The sequence below is a fragment of the Prionailurus viverrinus genome, chromosome F2 (assembly GCF_022837055.1).
Source record: "Prionailurus viverrinus isolate Anna chromosome F2, UM_Priviv_1.0, whole genome shotgun sequence".
NCBI classification, from domain to species: Eukaryota; Metazoa; Chordata; class Mammalia; order Carnivora; family Felidae; genus Prionailurus; species Prionailurus viverrinus.
In genome coordinates this window covers 69,003,520-69,015,148 of record NC_062578.1, presented here as the reverse complement: position 1 = coordinate 69,015,148, position 11,629 = coordinate 69,003,520, and the positions used below count along the sequence as shown (strand labels likewise).

Here is an 11,629-nt window from a genome sequence, read left to right as displayed (position 1 = left end):
TCCAAATTTTTCTGCCCTCCTTTTGTACCTAAGGGAGTCTAGTTCCCTCAAGCAAATTAAGCATGCTTATCCTCTCCCTGGAACCTTGATCCAACCCACCCTTTCAGAAGCGGATCCTATAGTGAGCAGTCCAGTGTGCGGGGGAATGTGTTAAGGAAGTACTCCCACAAGAAACCAGGAGGGGAGAAAAGGAAGCAGAGGAGGGAAGAGGAGGAATCCAAATCAGGCTGTGATTTCCATAAAGCCCCAGTCTGCAGCCTGATCTCGCAGAGAGCTCTGGAGTATAAGCTGCACTCCGGTGGTGGTCTTGTCTTAAGACGACAGAGGAGGGCCCTTGCATTCCTACAGTCACCCAGGATTAGCAACAGCCTGCCCTGAAGGAGTGTGAGGCCCCAGTGCCCAGGCACAGTCCTCTCCAGCAAACAGGAAGAGGCTAAGAGCCAGTAAAAGGGATCTGAGGGCACATTAAGTTCACTCCTCTGTCAGAGTCTTGCATTTTCTGGACAGTCACAATTTCTGGGGGAAAGAGAGTTAGTGGAATAAGCTAATCTCCTGTGGCTGCTTTGGTCCTAAGACCACAGGTGGTACTGACCCTCTCCTTTCTCAATCCCTCTTGTAGATTGCCCTTAAGCTTTGGTGGATACTTCTCACATTCATCTCTGAGGAGCCTGGGCCCCCAGTTGCCATGTTTTACGAGACCACAGCACAGGAGTACCAAGAGATGCCCCAGTGGGCTTCCTGAGTGCCAAACGCTCACTGCCTGATCCCATTATACAGCAGCAACCCCTGCTTATGCCCCAGTAACTTCCCTCTTTCACCCTCTCCTGATGCTACAGTCCTGCTGAGTTTCAGCCCAAGATCCCACCTCTTCCATGAAGCCTTCCAGATGCTTGCAGACCTCAGAGCTTTCTTCTTCCCATGACTTGCAGAACTTACCTTAGGGCTCTCGTTTGGCCTGAATCACATTTCACACCGTGATTCCTCATTACAGGGTCTTTATTGACTTGGGACAGTATCATTTGGTCGACTTCTGAGGGTAGGTCTTGTTTTTCCAGTGGGAACCTGAGCAGTATTTACCGGCTGCCTCCAGGGCCCAGCACGGACTGTGTGCATCCCGGGGCTTAGTGAGCACATGCTGAGTTCGCAGCTGAACAGCTCACAGTATAGCACCTCAGCACCCTCGGACTGGACCCTGATTCTCTCATCAGCAGTCTTGCTTCCCAGAGTCCCCTGATTTATTTGGCTTTCAATGACACTCTCAGTCCACACTCATCTTTCAAACAAGAACAAAGAAAGACAGTTTTGATAAATGTAACTCTTTCACATTTTGAGGCATATATTTTTAGATATTTTATTACAAATGACTCACAGATTGAGCCATAAATTCCCCCCTCGTGCCCCTCCCCCCCCCCCCCCCCCCCCCGCAGAGAAATCTTCTCTTTTGTGGTACTGTTTCGACCTTGGTGTTGACAAACGTAGTTTGTTTGGGGATAGTGAGTATTTGTGAAGAAGGCGTAGAAGACATTTTCAATAATCACATAAAAAAATCCATTTAACTTACACTCAACACCTCTTTGGTGCCAGGAATTGCCCTAGGTATTTCATACAGACTGGATTGTCTAGAAATCTTTTTTTTTTCCCCTCTTCTTTCTGTTGCAGTGTTTTGAAGCATGGCATAGCCTCTTGTGGAAGCTTAAAGAGAGAGGGAAAAACACAAGTCACATCATTTTGCAATTAATTGCTTCTTCTGGGAAGGCTCTTCCTTGTAAATTGTGGTATTTATCTCTCTGTATTTATTATTCCTGATTGTTTCTGTCTTGTATACTGTACGCAGAAACAGAAAATGTATACAAAAATAGAACTAATCTTGACTATGTGACTCCAAGTATGTCATCTACTCCCCACAAACAGTACTGGAATGAAATCAAGTATTTATATGGCTAGTAATAAAAGGTAAGGTACATCTGAATGCTTGCCGTGGGCCAGGCACTCTGTACAGTACTTTATACACATCATCTCAGTCAATACTCATAGCAAGTTCCAGAGACAGGCACTATTAGCTCTGTTTTATAGATACAGATATTAAGGCTCAGAGAGGCTGAGTCACTTCCCAAAGCTCACACAGCTAGTAAGTATAGAGGCTGAAATAACACTGCAGAGGGCAAAGAGCCCTGGTTCTCTACTTGGAGAGGACTTACTGAGGCGTATTCTCAGCCCTGGTCTTGCCAGCCAAGGGACCAAAAGTAAATCACAAACACTTTAGGCTTCCATTTCTTCACTTACCGACTATAACCCCGGACTGTTATTCACACCTGTCCACCCATCCATTTGTCTGTCTTCGAATGTTTAACTTTCACTGCTTTTTATTTTGTTTATGAGTCACTGGAAGCTCTCAAAGAGCAGGAAGTAGGTCATGCTCATATTCATGCGTATAGCTCCTAGGCCACTGTTTCATATACTTAAATTGACTCGTTTCATCCTTAAAATACCATAATGAAGGTTTTATTTTTATCTGCACTTATTTCACACTTAAGAAGGTTACTAGACCCCAAAGACGATTATATTAAAGATGTCAGATGAGGGGCGCCTGGGTGGCTCGGTCGGCTCAGGTCATGATCTCACGGTCTGTGAGTTCGAGCCCCGCGTCAGGCTCTGTGCTGACAGCTCAGAGCCTGGAGCCTGTTTCCGATTCTGTGTCTCCCTCTCTCTCTGCCCCTCCCCTGTTCATGCTCTGTCTCTCTCTGTCCCAAAAATAAATAAACGTTAAAAAAAATTAAAAAAAAAAGATGTCAGATGAAATGATGTCAGATGAATCATCTGGCTTAGAATCCATGTTCTTAAAATTACTATGGTATACAAGAAAGTAGTTTACTTCTCTTTAAATCCACGCCTAGTTCAGAGTAGGTTTTTAAATGGCTTTCGTCTCCCCTTTCATTGGACTCTTTCACTCTTGTTTCTACTCTGTGATCTGTTTTTAGTTTTGTGTAATCCGAGATGTGATTTTCATTGCACTCGATTTGAAAAATCCCAGATGTTGGGGCACCTGGGTGGCTCATTGGCTAAACGCCCAACTCCCGGTTTCGGCTCAGGTCCTAATCTCACGTTTCGTGGGTTCAAGCCCCACGCCGGGCTCCACGCTGATGGTGTGGATGGAACCTGTCTGGGATTCTCTCTCTCTGCCCCTCTCCTGCCCACGCTCTCTGTCTCTGTCTCTCTTTCTCTCTCTCTCAAAATAGATAAACTTAAAAATTTTTTTAATTAAAAAAATAAAAATCACAGATATTAAATCTCATATATATATTAATACTAATTTCTCGTTGATCTTTTTCTAAGGAGCAACATTGAAAGAAAAATGGCTTCCTCTAATTTCCAAGCTTTAAAGCCTTAACTGTGAAGGGTAGCAACATTTGGCCACCGCAAAATATGCCACTTCAGCATATGGATTATTTCAGACTGAAGGCAATTAAGAAGGACCAGACCTCCCTCCCCCCAAAAGAAGAAGAAAAAAAGCTCTCTGCTTTTCTCCTATTTGCCTAAAAGCAAGACATAAAATTCTAAAAGTGTCTCCTTTACCCTCTGTACCAGAAAGGACAAAAGTTAATCACCATAGACCATTTTAGTCCCTTCTCAGCCTGGAGGTGGCTTGAGAGAAAACCACATGCCAGACTGTGGTGACTAGCCTTTTTCTGCCATTAGTTTCCCTTAGAGTTGTTCTCACACAATTTGCTGGCCTGGAGACCCACGGTCCTTTTCCTTTATCTCGTCTCTTCCCTAAAAATACCTTTCCTTGCTAAGACCAGGTTCTAACCAAAACTATGAGTCACTCATCTCCAGTTTCTCCTACGTATACATAACATAAACACGTTAATAAAACTTCTCTTTGTTTCTCTCCTGTTGATCTGCCTTTTGTTACAGAGCCCTGGTGTGCGGTGGAGAGCCACCAGACAAGAAAGAATTCTTGAGCCATTTTTGTTGCAAAGAGGCCCCGTGAGCAGAAAGAGCGCACTGGGAGTGTGAGGAATAACTGATTAGGTACTTTTTAGTTAGTGGGGGGTAGGAATAGCGTTAAGTCTCTAAGGAATTTGGAAGCAAGGTTTCCAGGACCCTGAGGGGCTAGCTGCTGTTAAGATAAGGTTATTTACTCCTATCTAGTAAAACATTAGTCATGAGACCCTTCCGATGTGTATCAGTGGGCTGTATGTTTGAAGGACGATTGCTAACATATATGGGGTGGAGGGGATATATATGGTTATCAGAGGGAAGGAACACTGACCAGAGCGAAGCTCTGGTGGTGAAACATTAAAGGAAGTCCTCGAGGTAGCTGTAGGAGTGTTACAACCTGTGTGCTTCAAGAATCCTGCCTGGAGACTATGAGCCGCAGCGAAGTCCAGCCTTTTTTCCCTTTTTCTCCCATCAAGCCCTCGCTGAAAACCTAGAAGGGTGAAAACATAAATATTTGTTTCCTCCCCTACAAATGCAAGGTCATAATCTCACACAGGTCCAGGATGAATGTAAGTAACAGATACAAGAATCTGAATGACTATAGATCTTGCCTCTTAGACTATGAGAAATCCAGGGTTTAGATGAAAATTAACGCACATCTGAGAGAAACAAAACAAACACCATGAGCATTAGGTCCCAGATATGCTAATTTGGCCCTAGCAGGACACAGAAAACATAAAATACATAGGGACTGAAAAAGATTGCTAATTCCCTAAAAAGAAAAGCAAGAAATGGTTCAAGAGTAAACCTAAGTGAAGTACCATTTTAAAAAATAAGCTCTCTTAATTTTTTTTTTAAGGAAGCAGTAAAGTATCTGAAGAAAACTAGCCAAGTAGGCATCTCATTGTGAAAATCTGAAGGTATAATCAAAGAATCTCCAAAACAATTTCTGACAATCAAAACACCCCCCCCAAAGATTTAGATCAAGAAACAAATGAGTCCAAACCTAACATAGAAACAGATTCACTTTTTAAGGTGACTTTTATCATTTACTTAAAAATCTGCATCAGGAAATAGAAAATGGATATTCACCAGCCGCCAAATGACTACTTCCCCACAAGTTCTGAACCCACTGCAGCTCATTGTTATAGTCATTACCAAAACCATATACACATACCTTCTTCCCAGCCTTCCAGCCATTGTTTTGGGATTCACTAGGAAGATATGCCCTTGTGGCCACAAGTTAAACAAATTCAGAAGGGAATGGAATGGAGTGAATGCAGTGCATAATAGAATAGAATAGAATAGGACACAACAGAACCGAATGGAATGGAATGGAATGGAATGGAATGGAATGGAATAGAAATGAAACAAAATTCAAGCATACAATTTGAAACTATGGGAATAATATGCAAGTTAAAGACAGATGGTAGATAGACAATTGATAGATGATAAATAGGTAGATAGATGATAGATAGATAGATAGATAAAGAAATACAGAGGGGCACCTGGGTGGCTCAGTCGGTTAAGCTTCTGACTTCAGCTCAGGTCATGATCTCACGGTTCGTGGGTTCGAGCCCTGCGTCGGGCTCTGTGCTGACAGTTCTGAGCCTGGAGCCTGTTTTGGATTCTGTGTCTCCCTCTGTCTGCCCCTTCCTTCTCCACTTACACTCTGCCTCTCTCTCTCAAAAATAAACATTAAAAATTTTAAAACAATAAATAGATGTGGAGAGATTTCAATAAATTTATGTTTAAAAAGGTTGGTCACAGTATTCTCTCAGAATGCTTAACTTTGGAAATTGATACTCCTAGGCTGTCCACAAACCAGAGCAAGTCTGCAAACTGTCCATCACCCCCCTCTGAGGAGTACTGATATTGAGAGTAAGTCTTCAGAAACTTACAACAGTCTAGCAAAGAAAGCTCATGCCTGTTGAATCTAATTATGCCTTTTAATTTTTGCAGTGATTCATTTTTACAGTATTTTATAAAAGAACCAGACTGTGATGGATTAGAAATGTAAACAATAAGACTGCCCCTTTTCCACAGGTAGCCTGAGACGTGTGTAATAAAGTTAGATTTGGTCAGGGGATGCCATGGATGCCTCGCCTCTCTGTGGCTGTACAAATCCCTGCTTTCACCTTTCCAGGAACTGTAATTGTTCCTTCGTACTGTAAGAGAGGTGAGAGGAGCTGAGTAGGCTGTGGGAAAAGGGAAAGTGGCCTTCCTGCCTAGCAGCTACCAGCTAGAACCGTAAACGAGCTGAACCCTCAGAATTCTGCAGGGGGCACGAGGCCCCCAGCTTGCCCATTTACACCAATTGTCCTAAAGTTGCTGTTCTTGCCTCTGCACACAGTTCTTCAAAATTTTGTCCTAGACTTCATTCAGTCACCCACAGACACCACAAGATAACCGCTCCTTTGAACTCCTAGGCTAATGGGCAGTGGATATACGGGCCCCTTTCTGGCTTTGGGGAGTTAAGACAGAACCCACGATTCGCTTCCTTGTTTTGGTGGCATTTATTATATGGATGTGGTTTGCGGTCTGTGTAGGGCTGAGCGGATTCCCAGTGGCCTGTGCGTGCACTGGAAGAGCTCAAAAGTGTACAGAGCTAAGATCTTTCTGCAAAAACAGAAGCTGTAAGCCTCAAGGTTACACCCACCCTCCCATACATGCTGCTTAGCTCCAAACCACAAAAAAGTGCAAAAGGTACTTTCTCAGATTTGTTTACTTTTATGTCAGATTTTTTGAGAAGAGCTGAAGGTTAACTCCCAGATTCACTTCTCGGAAAATTAATAACAATTCATTGGCCTTCGAGAGCATCTGCCTGGCACCCCCCGTCCCATATTCCTACTGCTTGGTCCACTTGTCTCAGGGCCCATAAGACCTATAACACATCAAATCTCTGCTAATTGCCAGATGGCACAGCCATTTCTCTTCTAGACTGACTCTCCTCCTGGCAGCAAAGAAAGCGTCTTCTTTTCTCACCTCTACATCCTTCAACAAGAGATTTGTGTCAGAATACAGTCCCTCGTGTTGCCAGCCAGTGTTTTCTGCAGAATTCCTTTGTGTCCATGCTGTGTGTGAGCTGGGATGTACGCCCTAATATTGAGTTCAGTGCTGCAGATGATGCTGATGTTGAAAAGGACCTCGGGATAGAAGTGAGAGTGTGTCCCCCAGGTGTTCGAACAACTAGAAGAGTTTAAAAGCTCACCGGCTGAGCCCCACCTTCCAGCGATCTGTAGCCCCCGCGTCCATCCCATCGCGACAGTTGGAAGTCCCCAAGGACACCTGTAGCTAGTTGTGTTAAAATTGACACTGTTGCCTGACAGAGGTTTAGGCCAGAAGGCTGCCTCAGAGAGGAGAGGAGTCGTCTGATTGAAAGATGGAAAAAAATATGAGGGAAAACAGAGTTCTAAAAACTCGCGTTAATATTTTAAAATAGAAGGAAAATTAGGTGAGCGCCAGTTACCTTCCAAATGAATTTAAAAGAGAAAGCGCTTCTTTTTTTTGAATGTTTATTTATTTTTGAGAGAGAGAGAGAGAGAGAGCGAGTGTGAGCGCACGGGGGAGGGGCAGAGAGAGGGAGACACAGAATCCGAAGCAGGCTTCCAGGCTCTGGGCTGTCAGCACAGAGCCGGAGGCGGGGCTCGAACTCATGAACCGTGAGATCATGACCTGAGCCAAACTCGGATGCTCAACCAACGGAGCCATCCAGGAGCCCTGAGAAAGAAAGAATTTAAATGCATAAGTTGCACATAATATAAATACATGAAAAGAAAACTCTGGGAACAGGAACAGTAAACCTGTAGGGTAAAAGAGGAAATCCAAAATGTGTCCAATGTACCTTTTATTGTGAACAACCTGGCGGTTTCTATTAAAAAGAGCCTCTTCTAAATTTCAAAATAAAATACACTTAATTATAGCCTTTGTAGAGAAGAAAAATTCCTTCCTCTGTCCTTCAAGGTCTTCCAGCCGGACTAAAAATTAAATTGACATGAGACAGATTAACGGGAGAAAAAAACCCCAACATTTTATTATGTGCCCGTGGAGACCCATTACTGAAATTGAGACCTAAAGAAATAACCAGAGAGGGCAGTTTTCATACTTTTTAGGAAAACAGACAAGAAATCTGTAAGGAATTGACGGGACAAAGAAAACAACTTTGTGAGCTTCAGTTAGTGAGGAACTGTAAACAGCAGGTGGGCTGGGGTAGTAACTTAAAAAGTAACAAAAGTTGTTTATACAGCCTTCTCTGCTCTAAATGCCCCATCTCTGGTGACAAGGATGTCTCTTTACCTCCTGGTACAGGAGGACAGCTTTCACAAGGGAGATATATCTCCTGCTTTTGGGGGAAACAGCGTGGGGGGCAGAGTATCCTTCCTGCACAGGCTGTCTCTCAAGTAACTTTTATGTAAAATAATCAATATTCCAAAATGGCACATTTTGGGGGGGACTGCCCTTGGCTCCTACACCTACAAAGATGTGTTTAATATAACAAAATGAAAACATGCATTCAAAGTATAGGAAATAGTGCCAAAGAGTAATTAACCGGCAAGAATCTGGTAAGTCATGTTATTACTATCACTAACTAGCACAAAACCTACCCTCAAATATGTATTAAACAAATAAATATTTAAAAGCCATAAAAAGGGAGAAGGAATACGACAACACAAAATCATGAATAAAACAATGAAAAGATAAAATAAGATTTGTATGAGAATATGATAGCAATATTAATAATGCTTTGGGAAAAAATCAGAGTGTATATGTTGGAATTTAACCACTGTTTAAAAAACTGGAAAGTATAACAATTAATAAAATTTGGAATAAGAAGTGAGAAATCTAGTCATTTACCTGTACCTATATAATATCTATTATTTTATTGTGTCTACAGTGATTCAGTTCAATGTCTGACTCCCTAATAGATTGAGACTTTCATGGGGATACTTGGTGGGTTATGCTCAGACTCTGGTTTCCCACATGACAAATGCCTGGTAAATGCTTCTAAATGAATAAAAATGGGAGAAAAAAGAGATTTTGAAGACACAGGACAAGATCAAGAGATTTAAATCAACATAAAAGGTTAATAGTAACTTAAAAATAAAAGCGCTTGAGTCTGACAAATTTACTGGACAATGTTTCCACACATCTGAAAAAAAGAAAAAGAAAAAAGAAGGATAAGAATGAACAAACGATTATTCTGGAGGAGATAATATATGCCAGGCACCAGGCTCAGACTTTACATTTTTAAAAAGGGAGGTGTGAGAATCAAAACAGAAGACATTGAAATATCAATGTTTGTGGGTGATACGATTGCGTAACTAGAAAACAAGAGAAAAGTAAACCAAAAGACAAATTAACCTCTTTTTGCTGTAGGATGGAAGGAAACACCAAGCACTGCAATTAAATTCTTAGGCACTAGTGGTAGCTAGAATATGAAATAAATGAAACCCATTCCTGGCAGCAAAAAACTGAGTACTTAGGAAGAAATGCATTAAGAAACAGATGTTCATCCAACACACACACACACACACACACACACACACACCACCCTAAATGCACAAGAACACACACATCGATGAAGAGTCTCCAAAGTCTCCAAAACATTGAAAAGACTTTAAAATATCTGTATTATTCTAAGTGCCGGTCCATTTCAGTGATATCATTTCTGAGTCCTATCATCCCCCCAACTACACTCCATCCTAACTTTCACCACCAGATCAATGATCCTAAAATAGAAATTTATGATGAACCCACTGGGCCAAAACTTCCTCATGCACCAGACCCCAATCCTGCCATAGCACAGAAAAAGGTCAAAATCCAAAGTCGTGAACAGGTATCTCCACTTGCTTCTTTCAATTTATAATTGGTTTTTGAGATTTTTTAAATTGTAGAACGCTCAGAATGAGATTTACTCTTTTAACAAATTTTTAAGTGTATGATTCAGTAGGGTTAACGGCAGGCGCAATGTTGTAACAGCAAATGTCTAGAACTCAACTCATCTCGTGTAATGGAAACTCGATGCCGGTTAAATAGCAAATCCGCATTCTGCCCCTTCCCCAGCCTCTGGCAGCCACCATTTTTCTAGGAGTTTGACTATTTTAGATTCCTCCTGTAAGTGGAATCACACGCGATTTGTCCTTTTGTGACTGGCTTATTCCACTTAGAATAATGTCCTCCAGGTTCACCCAAGCTGTCACACTTAGTTTCTACATTCATTTTCTGACTTCTCCATAGTTGCCTATTAACTGACCTCCAATGACCACACCACATGCTCCCCACCCACACATTTTTCTATTTGTTTCTTCTCACGAAGTTTTCCCAGATTTTTCCAACTTGCGCGACCTATCCTTTCATCATACAATATGCACTGCCACTTACTGAAATCTTACACTTCCTTGTGACATTTCTTGTGGGCTTTACCGGCACTGCAGTATATCAGTCTGTGTGTTTCTGTCTGTATTTCCAATTAGGCTAAACGCGTATCCCATACATTTATATCCTTCATAGTATTTAGTACAGTGTCTTTACACATAGTAATTATGCACTAAATATTGTTTAATCGATTGGATGGTTGGAAACTCCTCAAGGGAACATTTAACTTACCTTAATATCCCCAAGGCCTAGGAAGTACTTGACACATAGTAAATGCTCAATAACTATTGTATTGTGTATGGGGAGAAACAGAGAGACTGAGATCATTTGCTGAGACCGCACACAGAGGTCAATTCTCAGTTCTCTCCTTATTTGACTTAGCAGAGGCATTGACCCAGCTTCTGGCTCCTTCCTACTGAAAACATCTCCTTCACCAGACTTTAGGACATCCACTTTCTCAGCTTTCTTCCTTTGTCGCGAGCTGCTCCTTCTCAGTCTTGCTTTCTGTCCCTTTGTCTTCTCCCAGCCTCTTCCACCTTGCAATGGCTCAGGACTCAGTTCCTGGTCCCTTCTTTCTTCCCCGCTCCTCTCCTCTCCTCCCCTCCTCTTTTCTCCTCTCTTCTCTTCCTTTTTCTAACACTCACTCCATAGGTGACCTCATTCATTCATGCCTTCAAAACACCCATATTCTGAGAACTGCCGCATTTAAAACTCCAGCCCTGACACCTTCACTAACTCCAAACCTATAACGTCCTGATCCCTACCTGATATTCCCACCTGGACGTCTAACCATGTTCCAGATGGAACACATCCTGAGCTGAGCCCTCAGTCTCCCTCCTTGCACCTGGTCCTCCAGCAGTGTTCCTCGTCTCAGTTCAGAATGGGAACATCGTTCTCCCAGGACCACAGGCATTCTTGACTACCTCATTCTCTCACATCTCAATCCATCAGGAAACACTTCGGGGCTCTACCACCAAAACGCATACAGATGCCAACAACTTCTCACCTCCCGTCTGTCCATCAGTGCGATCTGAGCTGCTATCATCGCTCACCGGGGTGGTTACAACAGTGGCTGCATTTGATTCCCCACACAGCAGCCAGGGAGACCCTTTCAGAATGTAACTCAGATCGTGTCACTGTGCTTTCATGACCCTGTACCGGCCCTCCACTTCACTCAGGGCAAAACTCGAAAGTTTTTAGGAGGCAATACGCAACTGGACCTCCCATGTACTTTTCCGACTTCATGTCCCTGGAGACTAATTTCCCCGTGGCCCGCTCCCCTCACCCCACAGTTTCCTCCTTGCTATTTATC

General features: G+C 42.7%; 1 long non-coding RNA gene across 1 annotated transcript; it reads right to left on the bottom strand.

Moving 5' to 3' along the window:
* Positions 1 to 1,455: 1,455 nt before the first annotated feature.
* On the bottom strand, positions 1,456 to 5,199 carry LOC125156541 (uncharacterized). Its single transcript, XR_007148659.1, has 3 exons — positions 5,120 to 5,199; positions 4,274 to 4,432; positions 1,456 to 1,692 (listed from the first exon to the last, which is right to left on the bottom strand). It is a non-coding gene; the product is annotated as an uncharacterized LOC125156541 (long non-coding RNA).
* Positions 5,200 to 11,629: the final 6,430 nt, after the last annotated feature.